The sequence below is a fragment of the Dermacentor albipictus genome, chromosome 1 (assembly GCF_038994185.2).
Source record: "Dermacentor albipictus isolate Rhodes 1998 colony chromosome 1, USDA_Dalb.pri_finalv2, whole genome shotgun sequence".
Lineage (NCBI taxonomy): Eukaryota > Metazoa > Arthropoda > Arachnida > Ixodida > Ixodidae > Dermacentor > Dermacentor albipictus.
Window position 1 is genome coordinate 332,207,714 of NC_091821.1, and position 25,209 is coordinate 332,232,922.

General features: G+C 49.6%; 2 protein-coding genes and 1 non-coding gene across 3 annotated transcripts in view; all 3 read left to right on the top strand.

The window, feature by feature from the left end:
• LOC135909964 (histidine protein methyltransferase 1 homolog) overlaps positions 1 to 14,437 on the top strand; it is a 33,588-nt gene extending 19,151 nt beyond the window's left edge. Inside the window, exon 8 of the mRNA XM_070531683.1 lies at positions 9,586 to 14,437. The gene's annotated coding sequence lies outside the window, so the exon portion shown is untranslated. The remainder of the gene's footprint in view (positions 1 to 9,585) is intronic.
• A 3,018-nt stretch (positions 14,438 to 17,455) lies between these two features.
• On the top strand, positions 17,456 to 17,528 carry TRNAT-CGU (transfer RNA threonine (anticodon CGU)). The gene has a single exon. It is a non-coding gene; the product is annotated as a tRNA-Thr (tRNA).
• A 4,280-nt stretch (positions 17,529 to 21,808) lies between these two features.
• LOC135909968 (integrin alpha-9-like) overlaps positions 21,809 to 25,209 on the top strand; it is a 103,216-nt gene continuing 99,815 nt past the window's right edge. Inside the window, exon 1 of the mRNA XM_065441974.1 lies at positions 21,809 to 21,953. The gene's annotated coding sequence lies outside the window, so the exon portion shown is untranslated. The remainder of the gene's footprint in view (positions 21,954 to 25,209) is intronic.

Consider the following 25,209-nt stretch of genomic DNA (forward strand, 5'->3'; position numbering starts at 1 on the left):
CGTCATTTCATACAGTGCATGACATTGCTCATGAAAAAATTACAATAGCAATGTTTAACAACCTGCTAAAAAACAGTTGATCAAATGTATCGGTTTTTTGGGGAGGCCAGGCAAGGAAAGAGTTAGGACAAACAGATTCTTGTGATTCATTAGATTCCATCTTAACAGTAGTCTGTAGTATGAGAGTTGGATATCTGAAGAAGGCAGCATCGATTAGGGAGCAAACATGAGTTTTTTTCCGTCACCCCCACATTTCTCGTGAAGTTCCTTTGATTGATTGATTGATTGATTGATTGATTGATTGATTGATTGATTGATTGTGATATTCTCTAGCTGAACTTAAGGTGCAGAACCTGGCATGCCTTGTAATGCGTAGTTCAGCTAACTGGTGGTGTGTTTGACTAACATAATGGGTACCAATGAAGAGATTAAACTATGGTTCTTTCTTCTTTGTTGTTGCTTTTTGTTCACTGCTTCACTGAAGTGCTGAATGCTTTTCAATGAGAGATATATAATGAAGGCAGACATGACTCATTGCATGAAAGGCGCATGCGCTGGAGATGAGGTGCTTGGCGTCTATGGCTGTGAAGGCTGAAGATGGCTTGAAGTTGTAAAAAGAATGCAGCTTTATAAACAGAAGCTTACATACAAAGACGCATTTACAGAGGTAATGTTTGAAACTGGCTAACACTGGGAACTTGTCCCACATGGCAGAGCTGAAGATTCATAGCATCTGACCGACCAGAACCTCGCTCAACGCATGGTTGCCATCTTGGCATAGGAGTCCAGTACTACAAGTGACAAATAATAGTAACCGCACTGTAAGGTGATTGGTGTAGTCTAGGCCTTTCGTGATGTGCTGCAAAGGGGTCATGCCCATCAACATTAAAGATCCATCCCTTCCGCGGTGTACGACCCCCACGTACTTATGTCGACCAGATGGCCATAATGGCACCAGTCACAGGTTTTTTGGAAGTCGTTTGGCATCGTTTAAAAGCATGCAGGTGCGCACATAGAGAAACAATGCTGGACAAGCCGCTGTCATCGGGAGCGCTGTGCACTCCTTTTTGTGTTCAGAGACAAATTAATTCATTGTATCACATCCGGATCCAACGCGTCGGCGAAGACAGAAACCCCCAATAGGTCAGGCAGCAACTACATCACCGCGCGCGCCCGTCTCACCAGTCCCGACAAAGCAACCACACATTATCCCTGCATAGCGCGGATAACCCACATGTGTGCATGCCGTCTGCTCCCCATTTCTTCTGAAATGTCTTCGAAACAGTAAGCCTCCGACTCATTCGGGTTTTCCTCGGTCCACACACGCATTTACCACAGGCAAACTTGTTGCGTGGGTGCCACTTTATATTGAAGCGCCTCTGACCATCGCTGACACAAGTCCCCTTATAGGGGCGGCTGCTGGTGTCGTCTCCGCGACTTTCCCCATGTTGGGCAGATGTAGCTGGCACACGACAGAATTAGTTGCAGTTGTGGCAATGGCATTTGACCCGCAGTAAACCTAATTAGGTTGATGCTGTGGATGTTGGAAGAGAAAGTGCTGAAATTTGCTGCTCTATCTGCGTGGAATGATTCTGCTCTAATGTGCAATTTGGCATTCGGAATGTCGAATCAGACCTTTGAGGTGCTCCAGTTGCTGAGAAGCAATGCGCCTGCACCATATTTATTCATGTCCATTCACGCCTCCACAATACTAAAGATTGGAAATTCATAAGTTACGATTTTGCTTCCTTTTAGTATGTCCTTTAAGCCAGTTTACTCACTCGGAATGCCACTTCACTTTGATATTCGGTATGGGTGTTTTAGGTTAGAGCATTGCACGCTCCCGAATAAAAAAAAGAAGTGAATGTCAGACTGAAAGAACCATCGGTTGAACTATAGAGGCTGTTGTTCTCGCCAACGGGATGCGACGTGTCCGCATGTTCACTCTAAATCGGACTATATTTAGGCCTTAACAGTTGGATTGGCACGCCCACAGCGAGACCTTTCACGGGCGAGTTCTCTTTGCAATAATTAATTTTCACGCTCTAACTTTATATGGTTGTCAGTACGCAAAATATTTAGCCCCGTGGTTCCCTGATTCCCTGATCCTGATATTCCCTGATCAGTCTCACCTGTTGCATTGCGAGGGTCTCAACTCTGGCAGCCTCGGTGCTCGCTTAATCATTGCACCTGCTGCGGATATCTCCAAGATAAGGTGGGCCGCGTATCTATAACATCGAGACATCCTACGTATGCGCACGAGGTCGCGGGATTGAAATGCGGCCGGCCGTGGCGGCCGCATTTCGATGTGGGCGAAGTGCAAAGGCACCCGTGGGGTTAGATTTAGGTGCACGTTAAAGAGCCCCAGGTGGTCCAAATTGTCCCGGAGTTTCCCACTACAGCGTGCCTCGTAATCAGATCGTAGTCTACGTACCTTGTAATAAGGTTTTGGCACCTTAAACCCCATAATCTAATCCTACGTATGTGCGTACAGCCAGCGCTGCCACTACCGTGGTACTTTCATTCACTTTTATTCTGATGACTCCTGTTTGTCTATTAACACTTTCAATTATATTGTGCTTGGTAGCCAACTTTCTTGACCTCTACCTCCATTCTCTGTCCACACTTTTCAGGTGCAGAGACTTGTGCACTTAAGCCACATATTTATTTTGACCCATTTTCCTGGGTCTTCAAAACTACTATTGCTCTGTGCTTCCCTGACCCCTAAAGAGGCCCAACTCATGTCACCCTGCACTGCCTTATTTGTGGTTTTACGATGAGCTCCCAAAGCCTACCGGCCCGCCGGTTTTGGTTGACTTCCAACCCCGATAAGATATCCGGTCTTGATCGCTACCAACACAGCAGCGCTGGTAGCAACCCCTAACAGTATTTTGATGAACTATAATATAACAGAAAAGTTCTAAGTTGCGTGACTGTTCTCGTCAAAGGAAAAGAGTCACTAGCTGTGAATTATGTTGCATCCAATGCTTTTATGCCAGCAGCTAACTGGCACATGATCCTTAGTTGTAGTAAAGTATTGAAGGATCCTGGTTGTAGTTCTGTGCGCTCTGTTTGAACTCATTGTCACAAGATGGCGCCACCAGCGCTGCTGCTAAGGTCTACGACAACCACAGACGTAAAACGTCAGTAGCATAAAACCCCTTAAACTTCGTAAAGTAGCGACACTCTCCTCCTCCGCCTTCACTTGTTTCTCCTCTAACGCTCCCTCCTCGACCGTTGCGCCGCCTACACTGCTCGAGCGTAGCAACGGCGCCAACATGCGCTCCTCGCCACTCCGTAGACTCTTCTCGAGCAAAAATGGCGCTGAAGCACGGCGCGAGGGCCTACGTGATGCTATTAGGCCAATAGCGACGCGGCGTCGGCCAGAGCGCGCGAGGAGGAGGCGATATTCGTCAAAGCGTGCCGCTAGTTTACGAAGTTTCAGGGGCTTTACAGTAGCAGCGCTGGTCGCGCCATCTTGTGACACTGAGTGCAACCCCCGTGGTGCGCAAATCAACTACTGCAATCACGTAAGAATGAAAGAAACTGGGATGGGAGCCTGACATCACGGAGCCAGCTTCTGCAAGCGAAATCTTAGCCTCGTCCTTTGCTAGAGTTCGGCTCGCGTAGGCAACGACATATTCTTCAAACCCCGCTTTTCGTTCGAGTACGGCGCCGAGTCCGACGCCGCTGGCATCCGTGTGGACCTCTGTGGGGGCTGCAGGACTGAAGTGGCGGAGGATAGGTGGCGAGGTTAGCAGGTGGCGTAATTTCGTGAAGGCGTCAGCGCAGGTGGGTGACCAAGCGGAAAGTTCTTTGTCGCCACTTATAAGGGCTGTCAGGGGTGCACTTATGGAATCGAAATTTCGAATGAAACGTCGGAAGTAGGAGCATAAACCAAGGAAACTTTGAGGCTCCTTTAACTTCTTTGGTTGTGGAAAGTTGGTGACAGCGCGGAGCTTGGCTGGATCCGGAAGGATGCCGTCTCGCGATACATGGCCAAGAATAGTGAGCTCTCAGGCGTGGAAACAACATTTCTTTAACTTGAGTTGAAGTCCCGCGTGAGTAAGATATTTCAGAACGTGCTCGAGGCGGCTGAGATGTGTTCGGAAATCAGCGGAAAAGACAACTACGTCATCCAGGTAGCATAGACATGTGTTCCATTTGAGGCCGCGTAAACTATTATCCATCATTCTCTCAAAAGTGGCTGGAGCGTTAGACAGGCCGAAAGGCATTATGGTGAATTCGTATAATCCGTCAGGTGTTACAAATGCTGTTTTAGTTCAATCACATGGTGCCAAAGGGACTTGCCAGTATCCGGAACGTAAATCCAGTGAAGAAAAGAACTCCGTTCCCTGCAAGCAGTCGAGAGCGTCGTCGATGCGCGGTAACGGGTAAACGTCCTTGCGCGTTTTCTTGTTCAGACGTCGGTAATCGACGCAGAATCGAACAGAGCCATCCTTTTTCTTAACGAGAACGACCGGTGATGCCCAGGGACTGTTTGAAGGCTGCACAACGCCACGCCTGACCATGACAGCAACCTGGTGGTCAATGACACAGCACTCAGAGGCGGATACTCGGTAATTAAGGGCGTTGCCGTAGAGGTTCATGACTGCCAGTATCTATCTGGTGAAAAACGGTAGATATGCGGCCCAAAGCAGAAGCACGGCTGTCGAAAGAAGCGCAGAACTGCAGGATGGCGACAAGCTGGCTTCGTCCTTAAGATGACGTTCCATCGTCGATGGAGCGGTGGAAAGCGTCGAGGAGTGACTGATCAACCGCAGGGTCACAAGTGAGTGCGTTAAGGTTCGCAGAAGTAGAAACGGCAGGAGCGTCAAAGATGCAGAAGGGGTCGATCGGAAGAACGAGGCCTAGTCATTCACCATGAAATAAAGGTGAAGGCAAGCCATGCGATTGTCGACGACCATTTGCGTTACGCCACTGCGAAGCGTAAGGAGAGCAAAGGGCAGCGGAGAACATCTGCGGCAAATGAACACCTCAGAGGGCGTAAAGAGAGCAGTGCCATCAGAAGCAGTAGCGTATGACACAGGCACAAGGAGGAAAGAGCATGGAGGGGAGGCATAATGGTCTTCGGACACAAACCGTTTAGCACTAGAAGGGCGGTTTTCGATAGTCTCAAGGTCGGGAAGTGCAGAAGGTTCGAATTCGGCGTGGCAACAGTCAATAACGGCGTTATTATTTGCAAGGAAGTCCCAGCCTAATATAATGTCATGGGAACACGAGGGCAGCACGACGAATTCGACGGTACACAGTAGTCCTTGAATGAAGACGCGAGCAGTGCAGGCAGCAAGAGGCGTAATATTTTGAGCGTTCGCGGTTCGAAGGGAGAAGTCGGAGAGAGGCGTCAAAACCTTTCGTAGTGTGCGGCGGAAATTACGGATACGGCGGCTCCTGCATCCACAAGTGCCAGGATGGCGATTCCTTCGACAGACACTTCAATTACGTTGGCTGGAGAGGGACGAAGACTTAGGCATTGCGACGTGGGCGCAGTTCGTGCCTCGGGAACTGAGGCCATCAGCTTTCCTGCTCGGTGTACACGGGACGGTGCCTCATCGGAGAAAGCGAGCGACGACGTAGAGATGGTGAGCAGCGGGTAGACGCGGTTGGGCGGTCAGGGGAAAAGGAAGAGGTATGAAGGCTGGAAGGCGAAGAATAAAACTGAGCGGGGAAAGGTGGCGCTCGCCGGATGTTCCGAAGAGGAAGCATGCAACGACGACAATGGCGCGCCACGTGACCAGCACCACCACAAGCAAAACATATTGGACGGTCATCGAAGGTGCGCCACTGGTGGGGCTAAGGCCCGAGCCATGGTTGAGGAGTCAGAAAATGCTGTCGGTCGGGCAGCGGCATATAGATGGCGGCAAAAATGCCGGCGGTCGATGCATAGAGGGCGGCAAGAGCGTTTGTGGACGAGATCGGGATACTGCTTCAGCGTAAGTGAGAGGTGCAGTGATGGGTGTCTGCTCAGCGGCTCTAGGAACGGCTTGAGAGACTTGATCTTGCATGATGTCGCGGATCGTAGGAGGGAAAGTTGGTGGTGGTTCCGGGACAGAATACATCAAAAATAGCTGGCAGGCGACCTCTGCGCGAGTGAACTCCAGAATTTTTGTGAATAGCATAGTTTTCATCGACTCCAAGCCTTGACAGAGAGTCGGCGGTCGTAGCGGGACGCCGGGTGTGAAGCCGTTGCCTGCACAACTCGTCGTAACTCTGACAAAATTTTGTCACTTCAACGAAAGTGTGAGGACTCTTCGATAATACCTTTGAAACGCGTCGTCCTCAATACCCTTCATTATATGTTTGATCTTCTCCTCCTCTGACATCGACGCGTTCACCCGTTTGCAAAGGTCAACAATGTCCTCAATGTAGCTCGTGAAGTTCTCTCCGACCTCTCAATTGGGATCGTGTGCGCAAACGCTGTTCTGCACATAGCTTTTGTACTGCTGGCCGACCGAAAACTTGGGTCTTGAAGACCAACCACGATGTGAGGTCGGCTTCATGGTTTAGAAACCATAGTTTCGCAATGTCCGTAAGATATAATGCAACGTTTCTCAACTTGGTAACATCGTCCCACTGGTTATGGGCACTCACTCGCTCATGAGAGGAGATCCAATCTTCAACGTCGTTGTCATCTGTGCCGGAAAAGATAGGGGGATCTCGCTGACGCAAGGCACCGGCACAAACAAGGGTGTGCGGCGCCGTTGGAGGAGGTGGAGGAGTGCATGCGTCGTCGGGCATGATTGGGGGTAGAGTGCGACTCCGAAGTTGCAGGGTAGTCGAAACCCAGCACGTCCACCACTTGCTAAGAGGTTTATTAGCAACGGACGCAGGCGAATGGGTAGCAGTCACAAGCGTTCCGCCAAGGACAGCAACCACAAGCTCATACCAGTAGCGATGGTGCTGAGGCGCAGGCTACTCTTCGTTACACTGAGTGAAACGTGACGAGCCACGGCTTAAAAGTATTCGCTGAATAAAGAACGAATAGCTAATGATAGTGATTCAATTCGTAAGCGGAAAGTTAGGATAGCTCGAAATGTATTTTTAGCCCCGCTTTTAGTGCAGTTAAGCACCGTATACGCTGCACGCACCGTTTGGGCAAAGCGTAATGAGCTCCGGAAGCGCTTACATGTCCGCTGAAGCTGTGGCCACTGCTTCGCATGTCGTCCACCTAGTCACCGTCTACGATAACCGCCGAAACAGGTTTGCAGTGTTGCACCGGCGTCGTGTACATCCATTGTAAAGTCAAAGGCAAACGAAGCAGCTGAGGAAAGCATTGGACTAGTCACCATGTGGTCAAACATGGCACCGCCCAGGAAGTCGCCTGAATATCGTTTCTTATTGCGGTAGGTGCTACCGCGACGTATACACTCTTAAAACTGTTGCACCCTTTGGGGTGTAAATTTGTCCCACAACAATAATCGTCATCTGCCTTGCTTGCGTTTCCTTTCCTGAAAACTCGGCGCTCGCTACTTTCCTGTCGAGAATGCTGCGTCACACTGATAACGCGCATGCCGTTCGTGACTGGGAAGTACCGGGCTCGCCGCGTTAGAGAAAGGAAACGCGGCCAAGACGGATGACGATTATTGTTGTGGGACAAGATAAGCCCCAAAGGGTGTAAATTTTTCTAAGAGTGTAATCACGTGGTGGGTCGACTTTTTCTTGCTTCAGCTCTATCACGTGACACTCCCTCCCTCACAGCTCTCACTTTTCTTTCTGCATGATTGCAATGATGGGTCATGTTGTATTTAGCTACTTTCACAAGGACATCGGCAGCAATGTTATCAGGAATATATTGTGGCTCTTTTATTTACCTTGGGCAAGAACAGCGTGGAACACACACAAAAAAAACTTTTTTTTTTGTCATATTGTCATTGAACAAAGAGCAAAGTGTCGCCACCAGCACTGGTGTTACTGATGCGTACCATACGTAAACAGCTAGAACTCTCACACGGTAAAAGTTTCCATTACCGCAGTGAGTTACTTTTCCCCTCGTGGCTGCGTTTCCTTGCACTTCCGTAGGGAGAAGGGCCATTTCCGATGGGCCGCCCGACAACGTACCATTGTCCATTTCATCGAACCTCGTTCGGCGGGCGGGGAGCGCAGTTCTTGCAAACTATATTTTTCTCGGTCAGGGTTCGGTCGCCGAGGTCGAGCAGTGGCACCAGCTGCGGGCGCTTCCGCTCATCCCCGCACCCTGCTTGCGGCACCGCCTTCCGCTGCCATCGGTCAGCCGGCGTTGAGCGACCCCGGCTTGCCTGCCAAAGCAGAACGCACGTTCTTTACAATAGTTGTGCGAAGGTGAGAGGGAGAGCCATAAGCGCCTTGGCGACGGACAGTGGGGACGAGGTCGGTGCGAGTCAACGGCCTTTCGCTCCTATAAGCGTCAAGCGTCGAAGGGGACTAACCGCCGTCCCGTGTATGCAAGCGCTTTTCAGCCGGTTCCACTTGCTCTTCGTTGCTGCGGTAGTAAACAATCTCCATGTTTTGGATCCGCGTTTCTCATTTTTGCGCTCCTTGAAGCTGTCACACACGTTGAAAACCGCTGCGGTAACCTTCTGCCACTGAGTCAGACTGCCTGCCGCGACGGCCTCATTCCGATTAGGGGCGGAATACCAAGGACGCTCACAATGTGAAAACTAATCCGGGCAACTGGGGAGCTTCTAAGGGATAAACAGCTGGTTTAAATAATCTGGAGCACCATGGCAATGACAGTAATTTAACGAGGGAATAGCATGCTTCCATACGCACGAATGTACAGTGTTCGCTGAAGGAGAGAAGTGAGGTACTACATCACCGCACATTGTTTTGACGAGATACAAACGCGGTAAGCCAGATAATAAATCGGAACAGATTCGCATATATGCTGCCGAAAATCGAGCCGTTCTTAATGAATGACTGGAAGTGATTGAGCAGGTGTCATCTGTCACGCGCGTTCGCTCAGAAATAACTGAAGTGCCTCTGCGCAACAATTAACTGCAGCTATCCTGCAGCAGAATCATTCGGAACAGCCCTCGCGTCTAGCGTTCTTTCTCTCTCGAGCCTGTAATAAGTGTTTTAAGAACGAATATTCGACAAGTTCGAATAGCGCAGGGCCTGGTCGATCGTATACTTAATAGAAATGTCGAATATGCGCAAACTCCTTTAGTTTCATGATGTCCGGGTCAACTTTGGCATGCTGTTCTGTGTGACGCGTATGTATCGGATGCATAAGTTAATCTAATCGCCATCGTTATTTTCTCCCTTATCTTTTCTACCCACCTCCTTTACCGCAATTAATGCTGAATAGAACCGTGGCGCTGCGGGAACGCGCCGGTCCAGGCAGACGTCTCAGCATTTTCTTTACAGTAAATACCCGAGTTAACTCAGCTGTCGAATGGCTTGTTCCCCACGTGCACTCCATAATTTCCCGCCCTGTTACAGCAAACGGCAGATCGAAGGCGTTACTGAGCTTACGTAAAACGCTAAAACAGCACAGCGCGTAACTTCATGCAGCATATATATATATATATATATATATATATATATATATATATATATATATGTCTTCGGTTTTTCCTTGTGTAGATGTGAAGAAGTACACAAAAAGGACCGAGCGCAAGAGCAGACGACATTGCGGCGGTCCTCAACAGGAGAAAAAGAAAGAGGAAGGAGGCTCGTGCAGCGCATGAGACGGGGCTCGCGCAACGGAGATCGTTCGAACGCCGGCGCGACTAGGGCCACCGGGCCTTCGGAACCGACATCTCCTGGCGAGGTTCACCTGACCGGGCGTCCGTCTTCGGGACTGGGAACGCCTCAGGCCGTTGCCTTGCACGAGACCCCGGAACGGCCTGCTGCAGCTTCGAACCCGCTTCTACGCGCGAGGTTCGGGTGACCGGGCGTCCGTCATCAAAACGAGCGCCTGGGGCCTGCTCGAGACTCCAGAGTGGCCTGTTCGCGTCCACGGAGCTGCGGGCCGTCCACCTTTTCCTGCCCCGTGCTGCTGCGTCTGCTCTACCACCACGCCGGTCATCACTCGACGAACAAGCGTTTCACGTCAAGGACTCTACGTGTCACCACACTCCAGACTTAACCACAACCTCGTGAGACTACATTATTTCCTACTTACGAACAACCTTGTATGTGTGGGTCTAGGTTAAGATATTTTTTTTTTCGTGTTCACGTGCCGTCTAATATAATTGTGTGTTTGCTCATCATGCACCGTCTCCTCCATCTTCCTCGCGTCACACGCTTTGCAACGTGACGATCCTAACAACATCACATATCTGGCGTCCACGACAGGACTGCTCTTACGCTATCGAGAAGAGCAGCACATTGCATATGCGTGTCTGATGAATGAGGATGGAGACAGACAAGCTTACGGCAATTGGAAAAGAACTGGGGTTGACTGGCCCGGCACTGAAACAATGGGTAGACGAAGAGCGCGCACGCGAAAGAGAAGCGCGTGAAGCACGCCTGGCTGAACGCAATGCAGCAAAAGAAGCTGATGCCGAAGCGCTAGCTAGATTAAAGGCTGAAAGGGAAGTGCTCGAGCTCAAGTTAAAGTTGAGGGAGTTAGATGCGACAGCAGGTAGCATGACTACTGGGCAACTTACAGAGAGAGTGCACGCAGGTGCTACCGAGAGCTACCAAAGTCCGCACAAGCTAATCCCACCATTTAACGAAGAACGCGATGAGTTGGACGCATATATTCAACGATTTGAGCGCGTCGCAACGAGCCAGGGCTGGCCACAAGACAAATGGGCCCTATCGCTGAGCCTCTGTTTGACAGGCGTAGCTCTAAGTGTTGTCGGCAGAATGGCACCGGATCATGCCATGGACTATGCGACACTAAAACAAACGCTTTTGCAACGCTTCAGGTTCACGGAGGAAGGCTAGCGAAGGAAGTTTCGGTCAGCGAAACCCGATAATTCCGAAACTGGTAGACAGTTCGCCGGTCGTCTATTAGGATACTTCGACCACTGGCAAGAAATGGCCAATACAGACCGGACATACGATGCTCTGCGGGACAAGATTGTCTCAGAACAGTTCCTGATGACTTGTCATGAGAAACTGGCAGTCTTTTTAAGAGAAAGGAACTGTCAGGGACTTGACAAGCTAGCGGAAGCTACTGATCACTACCTGGAGGCGCAAGGATTAGTCAACCTTGGCAAAGGTAAAAACGAGAGAGAACCTAGCAAGCCACCAGGTCAAGCTCGAACTCCTGAGCGACAAGAAGAGAAGGAAAGACCACGCTGCTTTCTTTGTGGTAAGCGTGGTCACAGAGCTGCTGGTTACTGGACCAATACGAAGGGTCCAAATACAAATACATCTTTCTGTGGAATGTGCCGCCGTACTGGGCATAAGACAGGTGACTGCCCGAAAAAAGGCAACAGTACCGAGAAGGCTTCGTGCTCGATGCAACAAGTAGACATGTCCAAGGCAGTGACCGAAGAGACACAGACCTTGCGTAGAGTTCCCGGAAGTTTGGAACGCGGGAGAACGCAGACGCGTAAACACGACGAAAAGTCTATGCCTACTGCCGAAGGTGTGCTTGAAGGACATCCCGCTACTGTCTTGCGAGATACAGGATGTGACTCTATTATTGTCAAGAGGTCCCTTGTACCAGATAGTAAGCTGACAGGAAAAACTTCCTCGGTCTGTCTTCTGGACAGAAGAGTGTTGAAGCTACCTGAAGCAACCGTGGAAACCGCGTCACCATTCTTCACAGGCAAGACTCGGGTTTTATGCATGGACAACCCTTTATATGATATTGTCCTGGGAAATGTGAAAGGTGTACGGAACGCCTCCAATCCTGACAATGGATGGAAAAGACATCTTTATACACCGAGCACTGCAGATGAATCATTTAGAGCAGAAGGTGGAAACTGTTCTACCAATGAATCCATCTCTCCTGACATTTTATCATCGGCTGCTGGTGAAACCAGGGACAAGTCGGAAGTGGCGGCGACAACCAGACAGCCAAGATCAAGTCCGCCTTCATTACCAGTACTAGCTATAAACCCCCTAGACATCAGCCCAATCGACTTGAAAAGCAGGCAAAGGGAGGACAGCAGTCTACGTAAATGCTTTGAAGCAGTGGACAAAGAGATGAAGACTAGGTTCGCCGACGTCCAATTCTTTATAAAGGAGGGAATTCTTTACCGAAGATACACACTGCGGTCAAAGAAACAAATGGAACAGCTTGTCGTACCCAGAAGCCTTCGTCATTTTGTGATGAAAATGGCTCACGAAGGGATCCTGGCCGGACATCAAGGAATAAAGCGAACCACAGACCGTGTGAGCGAAGTGTTCTACTGGCCTGGATTCCAATCAGACATCACGCGATTTGTTAAATCGTGCGATACGTGCCAGAGGACTTTTCCTAAACATCTAATAGGTCGAGTACCATTGGGAAGTACTCCCGTCATTGATACCCCGTTTCAGAGAGTTGCCATTGACATTGTGGGACCATTAACTCCCATGTCAGAGAAAGGGAATAAGTACGTTCTGACAATGGTCGATATGGCAACGCGGTATCCTGACGCTGTGGCACTGCCAAGCATTGAAACAGAAAAAATAGCTGAGGCACTTCTAGAGATGTTCTCTCGTGTGGGAGTCCCACAGGAGATAATCAGTGACAGAGGCACATCATTCTCGTCACGCCTGATGAAGGAGCTAAGCCGTCTTCTCTCTTTCACGCAGTTGCCAACAACTCCATATCATCCGATGGCAAATGGCCTTGTGGAGAGGTTCAACGGCACCCTTAAACAAATGATAAGACGAATGTGTCAAGAAAGCCCGAAAAAATGGGACCGTTACTTGGCACCCTTGCTTTTTGCTTATCGAGAAGTCCCTCAGTCAAGCCTGGGTTTTTCACCCTTCGACTTGTTGTATGGCCGTTATGTCAGAGGACCCATGGCGATATTGAAAGAATTATGGACAGGTCATCATATTGATGATGATGCAAAAACCTCATACGGGTATGTAGTTGAGCTACGGAAGCGTCTTGAAGACACTTGTCGTTTGGCCAAGGAGGAGCTTCAAAAAGCAAAACTTGTACAGAAGAAGCACTACGACCGTAAGACCAGACCACGTCACTTAGCTGTAGGAGACAAGGTTCTGCTACTGCTGCCTTCGGACAACAACAAATTGATTCTTACGTGGAAAGGGCCATTCACGGTACGTGAGAGAAGAAATGACGTCGATTACGTTATTGACCTCGGTACAAGGACGGCGCTATTTCATGTAAATCTACTGAAGAAGTATGAGGAACGGCCACTTATATCCCCGCCATCACCGAAAGCGTCAGCTGCTTGTCAGACTGATGACACCGAAAATGATGATCGACATGCGTACCGTTTCAAGGAAAACAACCGGCGGCCGACGCGAGTTTATTGGCATCGCTCTCTCATGGTGTTTTAAACATGGCGTTTCAAAAGCATGAACTTCAAATGGGTGTAACTTTAATGTCGAACAACATTTGCTGGCATGTTAGTTTAGTGGATTTTTGTTTTCACCTTATATCGTGGTGTTGTGACTTCTTCATGTTGTCATTATGCCGAGTGTGCGGTGCTCGAAACTCTAGTGTTGTAGTAATCTTTATGTGTACTCTTACTTACCGAGTGTGCGGTGCTCGGAACTGTCGCACTGTGGTAATACTTATGTCTACTCAAACGTACCGAGTGTGCGGTGCTCGGAACTGTGGTGCAGTGTTAATGCTATTGTGGTGCGTGTGTGATACGGTGGACCAGCAGATAGCGAGTACCCTCAAGTTCTTTGAACGAAAGAACTTTCTTAAGTAGGGGGTGATTGTGAAGAAGTACACAAAAAGGACCGAGCGCAAGAGCAGACGACATTGCGGCGGTCCTCAACAGGAGAAAAAGAAAGAGGAAGGAGGCTCGTGCAGCGCATGAGACGGGGCTCGCGCAACGGAGATCGTTCGAACGCCGGCGCGACTAGGGCCACCGGGCCTTCGGAACCGACATCTCCTGGCGAGGTTCACCTGACCGGGCGTCCGTCTTCGGGACTGGGAACGCCTCAGGCCGTTGCCTTGCACGAGACCCCGGAACGGCCTGCTGCAGCTTCGAACCCGCTTCTACGCGCGAGGTTCGGGTGACCGGGCGTCCGTCATCAAAACGAGCGCCTGGGGCCTGCTCGAGACTCCAGAGTGGCCTGTTCGCGTCCACGGAGCTGCGGGCCGTCCACCTTTTCCTGCCCCGTGCTGCTGCGTCTGCTCTACCACCACGCCGGTCATCACTCGACGAACAAGCGCTTCACGTCAAGGACTCTACGTGTCACCACACTCCAGACTTAACCACAACCTCGTGAGACTACATTATTTCCTACTTACGAACAACCTTGTATGTGTGGGTCTAGGTTAAGATATTTTTTTTTCGTGTTCACGTGCCGTCTAATATAATTGTGTGTTTGCTCATCATGCACCGTCTCCTCCATCTTCCTCGCGTCACACGCTTTGCAACGTGACGATCCTAACAACATCACAGTAGACTTGTATGAACCTTGGCGCTCATAAGCTTCATTCTGATCGTCGACAGATTCTTGGGGACCCGCCGGGTTAGCTGTTGCGCTGCTGAGCTCGACGTCGTGGAGGCCGCATGCCTGCAGTGGACGCGGAATGCAAAATATGATCGTGTACCTGTGCAATGATTGGGAGTACGTTAAAGAACGCAGCGTGATCAAAGTCAATCCAGAGTCCCCCCCAACTACGGCGAGCCTCGGAATCAGATTGGGGTTCTGGCACGCGTAAAATCCTGAAGTTAATTTTCTTATTTTTGGTGCATGGAGGGCATTGGAAAGAAGGTACAAGGATTCGGATCTGGGGAACGACGACAACTTAATATAATATACGATGTGCAAGTTGTCTACTTTGTGTGCGCAAGACGCATTCGTGCGTAGCTTTCTATGCGCGTCTTGAAAAGCCCGCACATGTAAAGGCCGACGTGTGACGTCCCGTCATACAATTGTACAAATTCCGTTACACTTCACACCCGAGTCGGCAAGCTGCTGTTGTGGACGCCAGGAGATGGCTGGCAGCTGATAGGCGTAACATACGGCAAACAATGTAAAAACGAAACGAAATATTGAGGGAACGAACGGTGCACGCTTGCCGTTTGCAGTACACCTGTTACACATATGTCAGCAGACATCCAGCGCCTCTCATTCCGTGCCCCCTCCCCGACCCTATTTGACCGGCTGGACTTGAGAACAACTTCACATATGAAGCTACTAGGACCATAGCCCGCGTATGCTGTTGGCGCATTAGATGTGCACCAGCGTGAGCGACCGTCAGCAAATCGTGCTGTGCATACTCTCGTGTGCCCGTAGCACTCGCATTCTGCCTCCTTTGCTCTTTATAATTTTGCCTTATCCTATTTGCCGATAATTTTGTCCGCCGAAGATGACAAACCGTTGCCAGCGCTTCCTGACCACTCGTAGAAAGATCTGTCGGCTGGTTTTGGGCCTGCAAAACTGCGTAACAGCCGGGTAACAAAAGCCATGCAGGTGCAGGATGCAAACAGTTGTAGACCCTTGTTTTCTTTTCTTTCTTTTTTCCGCACTACATGGCGGATAGTAGCACCTGCCTAAGGCGACTATCCGGGGTTTGCCCTTGCCCCAAATTTCGACCGTGAAAGCCCAGAAAAAGAGAGTTTCCTGCGGGAAATACCGCTGTACTGTGCTAAATTTTGAAGGTGCGCTTCGTCACACATGTCGTTTGGCTCAGCCATGGCGGCAGGCATTGGGCAACAAGCGGAATCAAGGCGTGAGTGCGTGCCCTTCTTTGCTCTTAGCATGCGAGTATACCCGAAGCGAAGCCTCGTATTCTCCCCTTGTAGTTGCGGGGTGTGTTTGTTGCCGAACGCCAACATCGACACGCGTGCTGTCCACCTACACTGCCGCTACAGATGTCCTGGTTAATTCTCTGCGGAATTACGCGATGAAGCAACAATGCTGCCTAAACATCCTCACTACAACAAATGTACACCGTCAAGGGAACCATTCATCTTATAAAGAGCATAGCTTTCTTGGAGCGTTCGGCTATGTCCACTTACATTGGCTATATCACTGTCGGTGGTTTACGGTCTTCTTTGGCGACTCGAGATCAATTTGGAGTTTGTTGGATCTGGGTATCTGGCCACCATTTTCTGACCACTCTCGTCAAAATAACGCGATTTGAGGCCTTCTATAGTGCACGTATAAGAAAAAAAGGCGTCAAAATGAAGCTTGAAACGCAACGAATCAGCGTGATTAGCTATGTACGGAACAGTGATAACGCCTAATTAGCGCAAGAAAGGCCGTAATTAAACCCGCATGTGCGAGTTCAAACTGCGTGTGCCCAAAACCGGAACCGGAAATGTGGCTTTACTCGACGAAAAATATTGGCCGATCCCAGAGATAGTGCAGCCTCAACTACATGGTACATTATAATGCTCCCAAGAATATCTTGTCTTCTTCGATGTCAACCGCGGTTTACTCGCCTTTCTTTTTCTTAGTTACGACAGTTTTGACACAGCTCCTAGTGTGAAGTCCGCCATGTTGCGGAGCACTTAGGAGTAAGCAGTTAGGAGCACTAATCCTTCCCTTATCCTCTTGCAGCAACTCCACTTGAACATTCGCTTCTGTACTTCCCAGCTCATAATAGGCCTTCCTCTGCGCTGTTTAACAAATTGCAATTGGCACAGTGTCTTCATTGACAGAATTCCTGTTCCCTGCCGTCCGGGCCTCAATTCAGCACTACTACGTTGTTTTAGAACTCTCTACGAATTCGGCACTTGACTCGTGCTTGCATGCGGTGCAGGAAGTTATCTCACTTTTCTTGCTCATGTGTTGTGGTAGTTTGCATGCAAATAATACTTGGCTTAACGAAGCTCTGGCGTCGGATAGGGCATCGCGCGCCGACATTATGATATCAATTCACTTCCGGATTATGGTGCTTCCTCTTTAGTATACGTGTACACTAAAGTTGTATAGCACTTCTTGCACGTCTAAGTAGCCCGAATTCTGATTCTGTTGCAGCGATCACGGTGTGACTCGCATAGCAATGATGCGAAGGGAGGTCCAATCTTGTGGAAGCGCTTATTCGAAGCACGCGCTCGCTGGAATAATTTTTTGAAATGATTTGACATTCATTGATCCCGTTCGCCTCTACTACGCGAACATGCAAATGCTGCCATGTCTTCAGATAGTTCCTTTTCGCCGTTTACTTTCTTTTAATTTTTCTGAGTGATAAAATATCTTTGAAACGTACACTGGTACTTTGATGTCTGCAATAACCCCCTCCCCCCCGCCCATGTGTGTGTGTGTGTGTGTGTGTGTGTGTGTGTGTGTGTGTGTGTGTGTGTGTGTGTGTGTGTGTGTGTGTGTGTGTGTCTGTGTGTGTACACAATAGTTCTAGTAGTAAAACATAAGTACCCTAGAAAGTGGATCGGAAAACGGTGCCGCGGTAGCTCAATTGGTAAGAGCATCGCACGCGTAATGCGAGGCCGTGGGTTCGTATCCCACCTGCGGCCAGTTGTTTTTAATCCACTTTCATTTCCATTAATTTATCATTTATTTAATTCAGTTAGTAATTACAAGTAATTTCCCCTGTGTTGTCTTGGTGTCTGTTTGTTGGCTTCGTATGATATGATTAATAAAAACGGGCCACTTGGTTCTCTCTCTCACACACACACACACACACACACACACACACACACACACACACACACACACACACACACACACACACACACACACACACAGGCCAGGTTCAGCGACCTTCGATATCTATGGGTCATTATCTACGGCGGGCACATCGCCTACAACGCACTTCACGCCTGTTTGTCTAAGGTGGGGCTCGCAGTTGCTCGGTTTACAGCGCGACATCGTGTCGGCCGCCCACTGCGACACGCCTTCTCGCTTCGTACCCGCCGTCCGGACCACGCCGCTTTGTGTCAACACACGCGCCCCACGGGCAACGCAACTTGACGCCGCAGCTGTTCGAGCCCACCCTTTCTTTCGAGAGGACACGGTGATTGATGGATCCGTAGAGCGAGAGTTCGATACGGCCGCTTTGTGCTGACACGCCTCTGGTTCTGCTCTCTGGACCCCCTAAGGACCTCCGCACACGTTTTATACGACCAGCGACGGTGGAGTATGCTGTGAACAGGAAGAAGGCCGTTGCCCGTTATAAACAGGCATCATGAGCTTGTGCCAAATGTGAAAACGCTATAATGCGTGAACTTGCGCAGTCGATGTGGAATGGCCCGGGAGGATCGGATCCTGCGTACCCGCAGTGGTGGCCTACAGCGGCTCTGCTAATCACGACGTCGCGGGATAGAATCCCAGCTGCGGCGACTGCATTTCGTTGTGGGCGAAATGCAAATACGCCCGTGTCCCGTACATTGAGGACACGTTAAAGATCCTCAGGTGGTCAAAATGAATCCGGATTTGTTCACTACGGCGTGCCTCATAATCAAATAGTGGTTTTGGCACGTAGTACCCTAGAAGTCAATTCAATTCATTTGGAGCCTGCTTTTTATACTCACCAAAGCAGGACCGCGCATTTGTAGCGATGTCTTCCGCTCGATTCTATGCCACTCTTACACACGTACGCCTGCGGACGGGCGCAAGCTCGCGTCTACGCGCCTGCCGCGTCTCGCGAGGAATGGTGGCTTGCATGGCTTGCATCCACAAATACGCGGACAGCGCGCGCCCACTGGGCTCATTCACAGAAGCCCTGGAAGACGCCATTTCGTACTTTGTTATTGACAGTGTTTCAAAATGCTTCGATATCTATAAACGTAATTGCTATATCTTTAGAACTGTTAGATCAGCACAAGAAAGAAAGGCACTTTCTTGCATGATATAAATCTGCTTCACTGAGATTCGAATGTACGGCGCCGTAGCTGCGTGGCGCGCCGACGCGAGAGCAGTTCACCGAGATCGCGCCGCGTTTCGACGCGTACGAGCCGTGCTGCTCTGTCTGCGCATGCGTGGGCGCGTGGACGCGAGCTTGCGCGCGTCCGCAAGCGTACGTGTAGTGTGGGCCTTACTGTACACCGTTTCCGGCCTGCTGATCCCATTAGGGATCATTGTGATAACGCGGGCGGAGTATCGCTCTGCACCACTGCACGAAACGCGAAAAGGAATGGTATCGGAAAAGGCATCGCTACAACATTCTGGCCCAGCTTCTCCCCCCAAAGTTTCTTTTTTCCCTTTCAATCTCAATCCAGTATATGCCGATATTAGAACAGTATGTAGCATGAGCTCTGTACGATAGTTCTTGTCTGGTGTGTCCCCTGGTTATTAGTTGTACTCAACGCATTAGAAAATCAAACATGCCATGACCAACGTGAAAACGCAGAGCAAGCAAGAAAAATAAAAGCAAAGAAAGAAGATTTGCGAAACGTTCTGCCGCTAAACTCTTAGAAGGGGAGACAAAAGAAGGGTATATGTATAGCGGCAGCGACATTGTGTCTCGCAAAAAAATAACGCTGCACGTCTATTGCGTCACGCGACCTCGTTCCTCCATTTACGATTCTGCTTGCGACCCGATATGTAAGGCTGAACTGCAGCGTTTTGTGTGCATTGGAGCTCGTCCGCGCTGTCCCTGGCCTTCACCGAACACCTACGCAACGGAGACAGGACACTGCCACTGCCCGAGTGTCGCGACGGAAAGGGCCCCACCTTGCACGCACACAGGACGTTGAGAGTTGCGATACGTGAGAAATGCGCGGGCGTCCGCGCTGAGGGCGTTGCGTATACTGCACATTCTCATACTTCACTCATCAGCAGCCCCAACTGACAAATATTTGAGAGTGAGAGAATACACGTTTATCAAAGGTTCCAATTTACGGGCCTTGATTTCTTAGTCTTCTCCATGAGGAATTTTCCTGTTATAGAGGCCACGAATTTCCAGAGGTGTGGTTCCGAACCTCCTTCGAAGAACGAATTATTACAGTACGTACTATAGAAGGGCCCGCCTTTTTTCCCCCTCTGTTTTGCGGAGGCTGGGGCGAAGGGGCTTCATTCATTCCGAACGGAAGAGGCAGAGTTAAAAGCTGCATCTTCAGGTTCCCTCGGCCTGAAACAGCAGCGACTAGTCACGCAATCTGCGGGAAAAGATTTACTGTGTGTGTCGGTCCTGTGAGATCATATAGCGTACGAAAAGAAAAATGATTCCTGCAAATGTAGACCTTAGGAGAGCACCTGAGGTTGTACAATAAAGGGGGCGGCGCAGGATCTCCAGGTCACCCAACGGGCAGCTGGAGGATTAAAGCTGAAAACATGGCGGTCCGTGTGAATGGCCGGAGCGTGTCAGGGGTGTATGCGATTTTGTGCCAGGGCGCTATTTGCTTTGCCTAAGTTTTCCCGTTGGCTCAGTGGCTAGGGCGTTGTGCTGTTAAGCACGAAGTCGGGGGTTCGATGGGGGCGAATGAATGCAAAAGCGCTCTTGCACTTATATTATTGCGATATCAATTATATGGACACTCCGGGCTAACTTCCGGTGTCGTAGTCGCCGTGAGGTTACGTATACAGTCCAAATGCGATAAGATCTCGGCCGCGCGAGGGGAAATACGAGGGAAAGCGTGCGAAGAAGGCTCTAATGCGAGGGAAAGCATGCGAGGGTAAGTCGAGAAGGATGGTGGCTTGGGCAACACCTCTCTAGAGGGTGTTGGCTTGGGGCAGCGGCGTCTTCTCTCACTCGCAATGGGGGAAGGTGGGAAGGGAGCGCGCCGACTTTTCGCGCGCTCAAGGGGGCAATGGAGCGAGGGTGCTCAGGGTAGCGCGCATCTCCGCTTGTACTGCGGCCGCGCGCCTCTTGGAGGCAATATGCGGTGGTCTCGAAGACTGGCTGACCTGAGATAACTGATAACGTCGTGTGCGCTGTATTCTCGCGCGCCTAGTTCGCGTTGAAGCGAGAGACAGCGCGAAGGGGACTTCGTTCGCCGCTATTGCCGATCTCCAGCGCTCTGACATGTCAGCGCGTGGCGGCGGTTATCGAGTTAGATGTGCTCGTGCTTGCCTGTGTGCGCGTGACAGCGTGCTTGTTAATTTAGTTAGTAAGCGAACGTTTGCAGTGGTTTACGCAGCTGATAGAACTACTAACCTTACTTCGTATCGCTGTCTAATCGCTTGCTATCGTACTCAATGCTTCGCCTTCCCGTCGAAACTGCGACTTCTTTAGGTGCACGTTAAAGAAAACCAGGTGGTCAAATTAACGAGGAGCATTCCATACGGCGTGCCTCATAACCCCAGGGTTGTTTTGAGTAATGAGACGTTAAGCGCAAGGAAGCAGTCAGGTCAATGGTTTAAGCAGCTTCGGCATTGATATTGCTGACTGCTGCAGCAAATGATATACTTCTTTAAAATGTGATCGTGTGACTGTATGCGAGTTTTAAGCCAGGTACACCTCCACTTGCATGCACTTCGCCTTATGTGTTCAGCGCGCATTTCCGTCCAGTCCGTCCAGTCCAGTCCCCGAAACATCTCATCATGGAGAAAACTCTTTCCACCGAAATGTTGTTGACATTCAGGTTGAAAACCATCCACCGGCACAGCATGTTTTTCCCTCACCGTGCCGACTGCTCGTTCGATATAGCCCTTGCAAGCGGTTTTCCGATTGCCCCTGCATCTTCATATTATATTAGGTATCGCAAGCGCTTTTTCGGGCGTTCACACGCAGCAGACAACTGAATTTTTGCTGAGGAATTCATTCCTAATTCTTAAACTTTCGTTAATTTATTCAGTCATTGAGTATTTTTTTGTTTGTAGTCTATCGATACGCCGGGGGGGGGGGGGGGAGAAGACGACGAAGTTCGAAGGAGGCTTGCGGGCTTTTATGGGTCCGTCTTTTTCGAAGCTTTCGAGCCTTTTTTGGTCATCTAGTGGTGCAAACTTGATATCATCGGATCCGTGAAGACGAGAAGAGTCAGGGGATACGTGACCTTGAGGTGGGCCACCCCTTTTTTTGGACTTTATTGGAACTCTTGTGCTCACGCCACGCTGGCCGAGAGCTAGCGTCTGGTAGACCTAGCGCGGTATAGCAGCAATGCACGTTGAAGGGGAAGTGCTCCCGGCGGAGGACTTTACTGAAGACCTGGGATGGTCGACAATGTCCAGCCGAAAATCTAGAGCTACGACGAGGCCTGGATTGGGTGACGGCGGTTCGCCGTCACCCAATCTGCGCGCGATAGGTAACTTAGAACGTACTGATAGCACTAAACCATTCTATAACAAATATAAGATATTAACAGCATCAAAACTTCACACTTACAAATTATTCCTCGAAATTTCGCGGCAATTCTGGGAAGACAAATGTTGCTTCCAAAGTAAATACCATGGCAGAATGACAAGCTATAACCTCAGAAAAACTCTGATTGGTAAACCACGTTGCAGAACTAAATACGGAGATCAAAAACTAGCAGTTCAACTTCCTAACCTTCTAAACGACTACCCCTTGGTATTGGACCTGCTAAATTCTGGAATTTCAAAGCAAAGCTTTAAGAAAACGGTAAAAGAATTGTTACTATCCGAAGACTAATAGAAATGTTCACCTACAGGTATAGAAAATTTCGCACATTTTTTTTTCTGGTTGTTTTAGAAAACTGTGTAAACTTTAACCTTCAGCTACTGGTATGAAAAATTTCGTACGTTTTTTTTTCTTTTTTTCCCTTGTTGTTATGCTTCAAATGATTAGAAAACTGTATAAACTTTAACCTTTTTTTCTTTCTTCTTACGCGAATTGTGTACTCAAGCCATGGAAAATGTGTACTACTTTAATTTCATGTGTGCTCTCCTGAAATCCTGCCACTGCCATTTTGCTGCCAATGTACGGGTGGCACGGCCTAGTCAGGCAAATGTTTGCCTTTAGCCGTGTCCCCTAAGACAATCTGTTCATTGTCTTAAATAAATCAATAAAGAAGGAAAGAAAGAAAGAAAGAAAGAAAGAAAGAAAGAAAGAAAGAAAGAAAGAAAGAAAGAAAGAAAGAAAGAAAGAAAGAAAGAAAGAAAGAAAGAAAGAAAGAAAGATGCCTGAACGACGGGGCGCAGGTGAACGGCGCGGAGGCTCGGCAATCAAGAATCGCATTGTGAAGGCGTCGCGCATGCCACCGATGCCACAAGAACACATAAAAATAGTCATTCGCTCACGGGGTGGACTGAATTTGGAGAAAGTTAGCTCTACAGCAGTGGGCAAGGCAATCGTAGAGGCGACAGGCCTCAGTATTGAGCAGATTAGAAAGATGTTATTTGCCCTAACTTTATGCAAAATATCTTGGTGGCTAGTACGCCAGAAAGGAGCAACGCTGAACGATATGTGAGACTCAGGTCAATCAGAGTGGCAGACAAGGATTTTGAAGTCAGTGCGTACGAGACGGCCCCACACACTACGTGTAAAGGGGTCATTCGCAATGTAGACGTTATGGATGGCCCCGCGACACTTGAGCGGAACATTGTTAACGATTGCAACCCGCTGGCTATGGCGGCCAAACGAATCAAAAACACAGGATCAGTCATCATTGTTTTCGACGGGTTAAAAGTGCCCAATTTCGTCAGACATGGGCCAACTCTGGTCCGGTGCTTCCTGTATCGAAAGCAGTTGGATGTGTGTTATGTGTGTGGCAAGCTTGTACATCGGGCGGATGTCTGCCCGGCGCCCGATTGTTTTGAATGCCGAGGATGCGGGGCTCGGAATCCTGAAGAGGATCACAACTGTGTGCCTTGTTACAAGCTTTGTGGCGGACGACACCTGACCGCGGATAAACAATGCAGACAACGATATCAGCTTCCGCGTGTTCGACGACAGGAGAGAGCCAGGGCAGAGCTAACGGCGGAACAGGAGGCAGCCGGGATGGCGCAGCTGGTGAGCGCCCGCCAACGCTCTAAGGGACGCTCGCGCTCTAGGAGCCGCTCCAGGTCGAGGCAGCGGCCATCCACTGGGACTCCAACGACCAGGAGCCGATCGGTTTCTAGGGAGGCGTGGGTGCGCATTCCTGCAGCTGGTGGAGACGGCGGCGCAGCTGGAAGTCAGACCACCTGGGCTGACAAGGTCAAGGGCGGCATCAGCGCCGGCCAAGCGCGCGAGCAGCGCCAGGAGCATGTGAATGGTAATAGGGATAGGGATAGGATTGCGCAATTGGAGAGAGAGAATCTTAGCTTAAAAGCAGCCATTGACGGGCTTATCAAAGAGATAGCCGAACTTAGGAACGGCTTGCCTTCCGGTAACAGCGGTAGCTTAGGACAGGCTAGGAAACATGATGACTCGGTTGAGGTACCAAGGTCTGTGGAGGTCGCAGAAGAGACCATGGCGGACGAGGAGACGCCTGCTCCGAAAAAGGGGGGCCCTATCCTCGACCGTGCGGATTCAGGGCAAAGTCGGTTCCGAGCTTAAAGCAATGATGACGACATTGCAAGAAAGTGTAAATCAGATCATTAGTAGACTGGAGCGGATAGAAGAACGGGAAAATATCATGGATCAAATATTAGGCAAAATTGAAATATATCTAAACGAGACGGTGGTCCCTGTTATGGAGCGGGAGTGCACTCGGCCGCTAGCCCAGCAGGGTAAGTCGCCGAGTGGACTTGAGCTCAAAACTAGTTCACCAAATTTCCGTGGTCAAGATGGCTCTATTAAATAGTTCATTTAGTATTTGGCAATGGAATTGTAGGGGTTCAATCATAAGAAGGCGTCTCTGCAGCAGTTTGTTAGAACGCATGGTGTGAAACCTCAAGTTATCATGTTACAGGAAACACTGACGTCTAACGTGACCTTGACGGATTTCAAAGCGGAGGTTAAGGATAATGAACAGGGCAAAGGACTCGCTACTCTCATTAATAGGAGGTTGCTGTATATTAGACATGATCTTCACATGGCAGATTGCAAGATTGAATATATTATGGTGGAGGTAATTTTAGGTCGGCAAAGGTCATGTCAGAGGAGCGTTTACCTGCTTAACCTGTACAGTAGCCCCCGGGACACGAAGCAGAGTTTCAAATCTCTCTTGACCAAGGCAACCAATCTGGCTAAGGATGCACCGTTGCTTATTAGGGGACTTCAATGCACCATATCATGTGTGGAAGTATGTTTCTAGCACTATTAAGGGGGAGAGACTATGGCAGCAGGCACTACACTTGAATTTACCTCTGATTACAGACCCTTCGTATCCCACCAGATGTGGCACGTCGACATGTAGAGATTCGACACCTGAT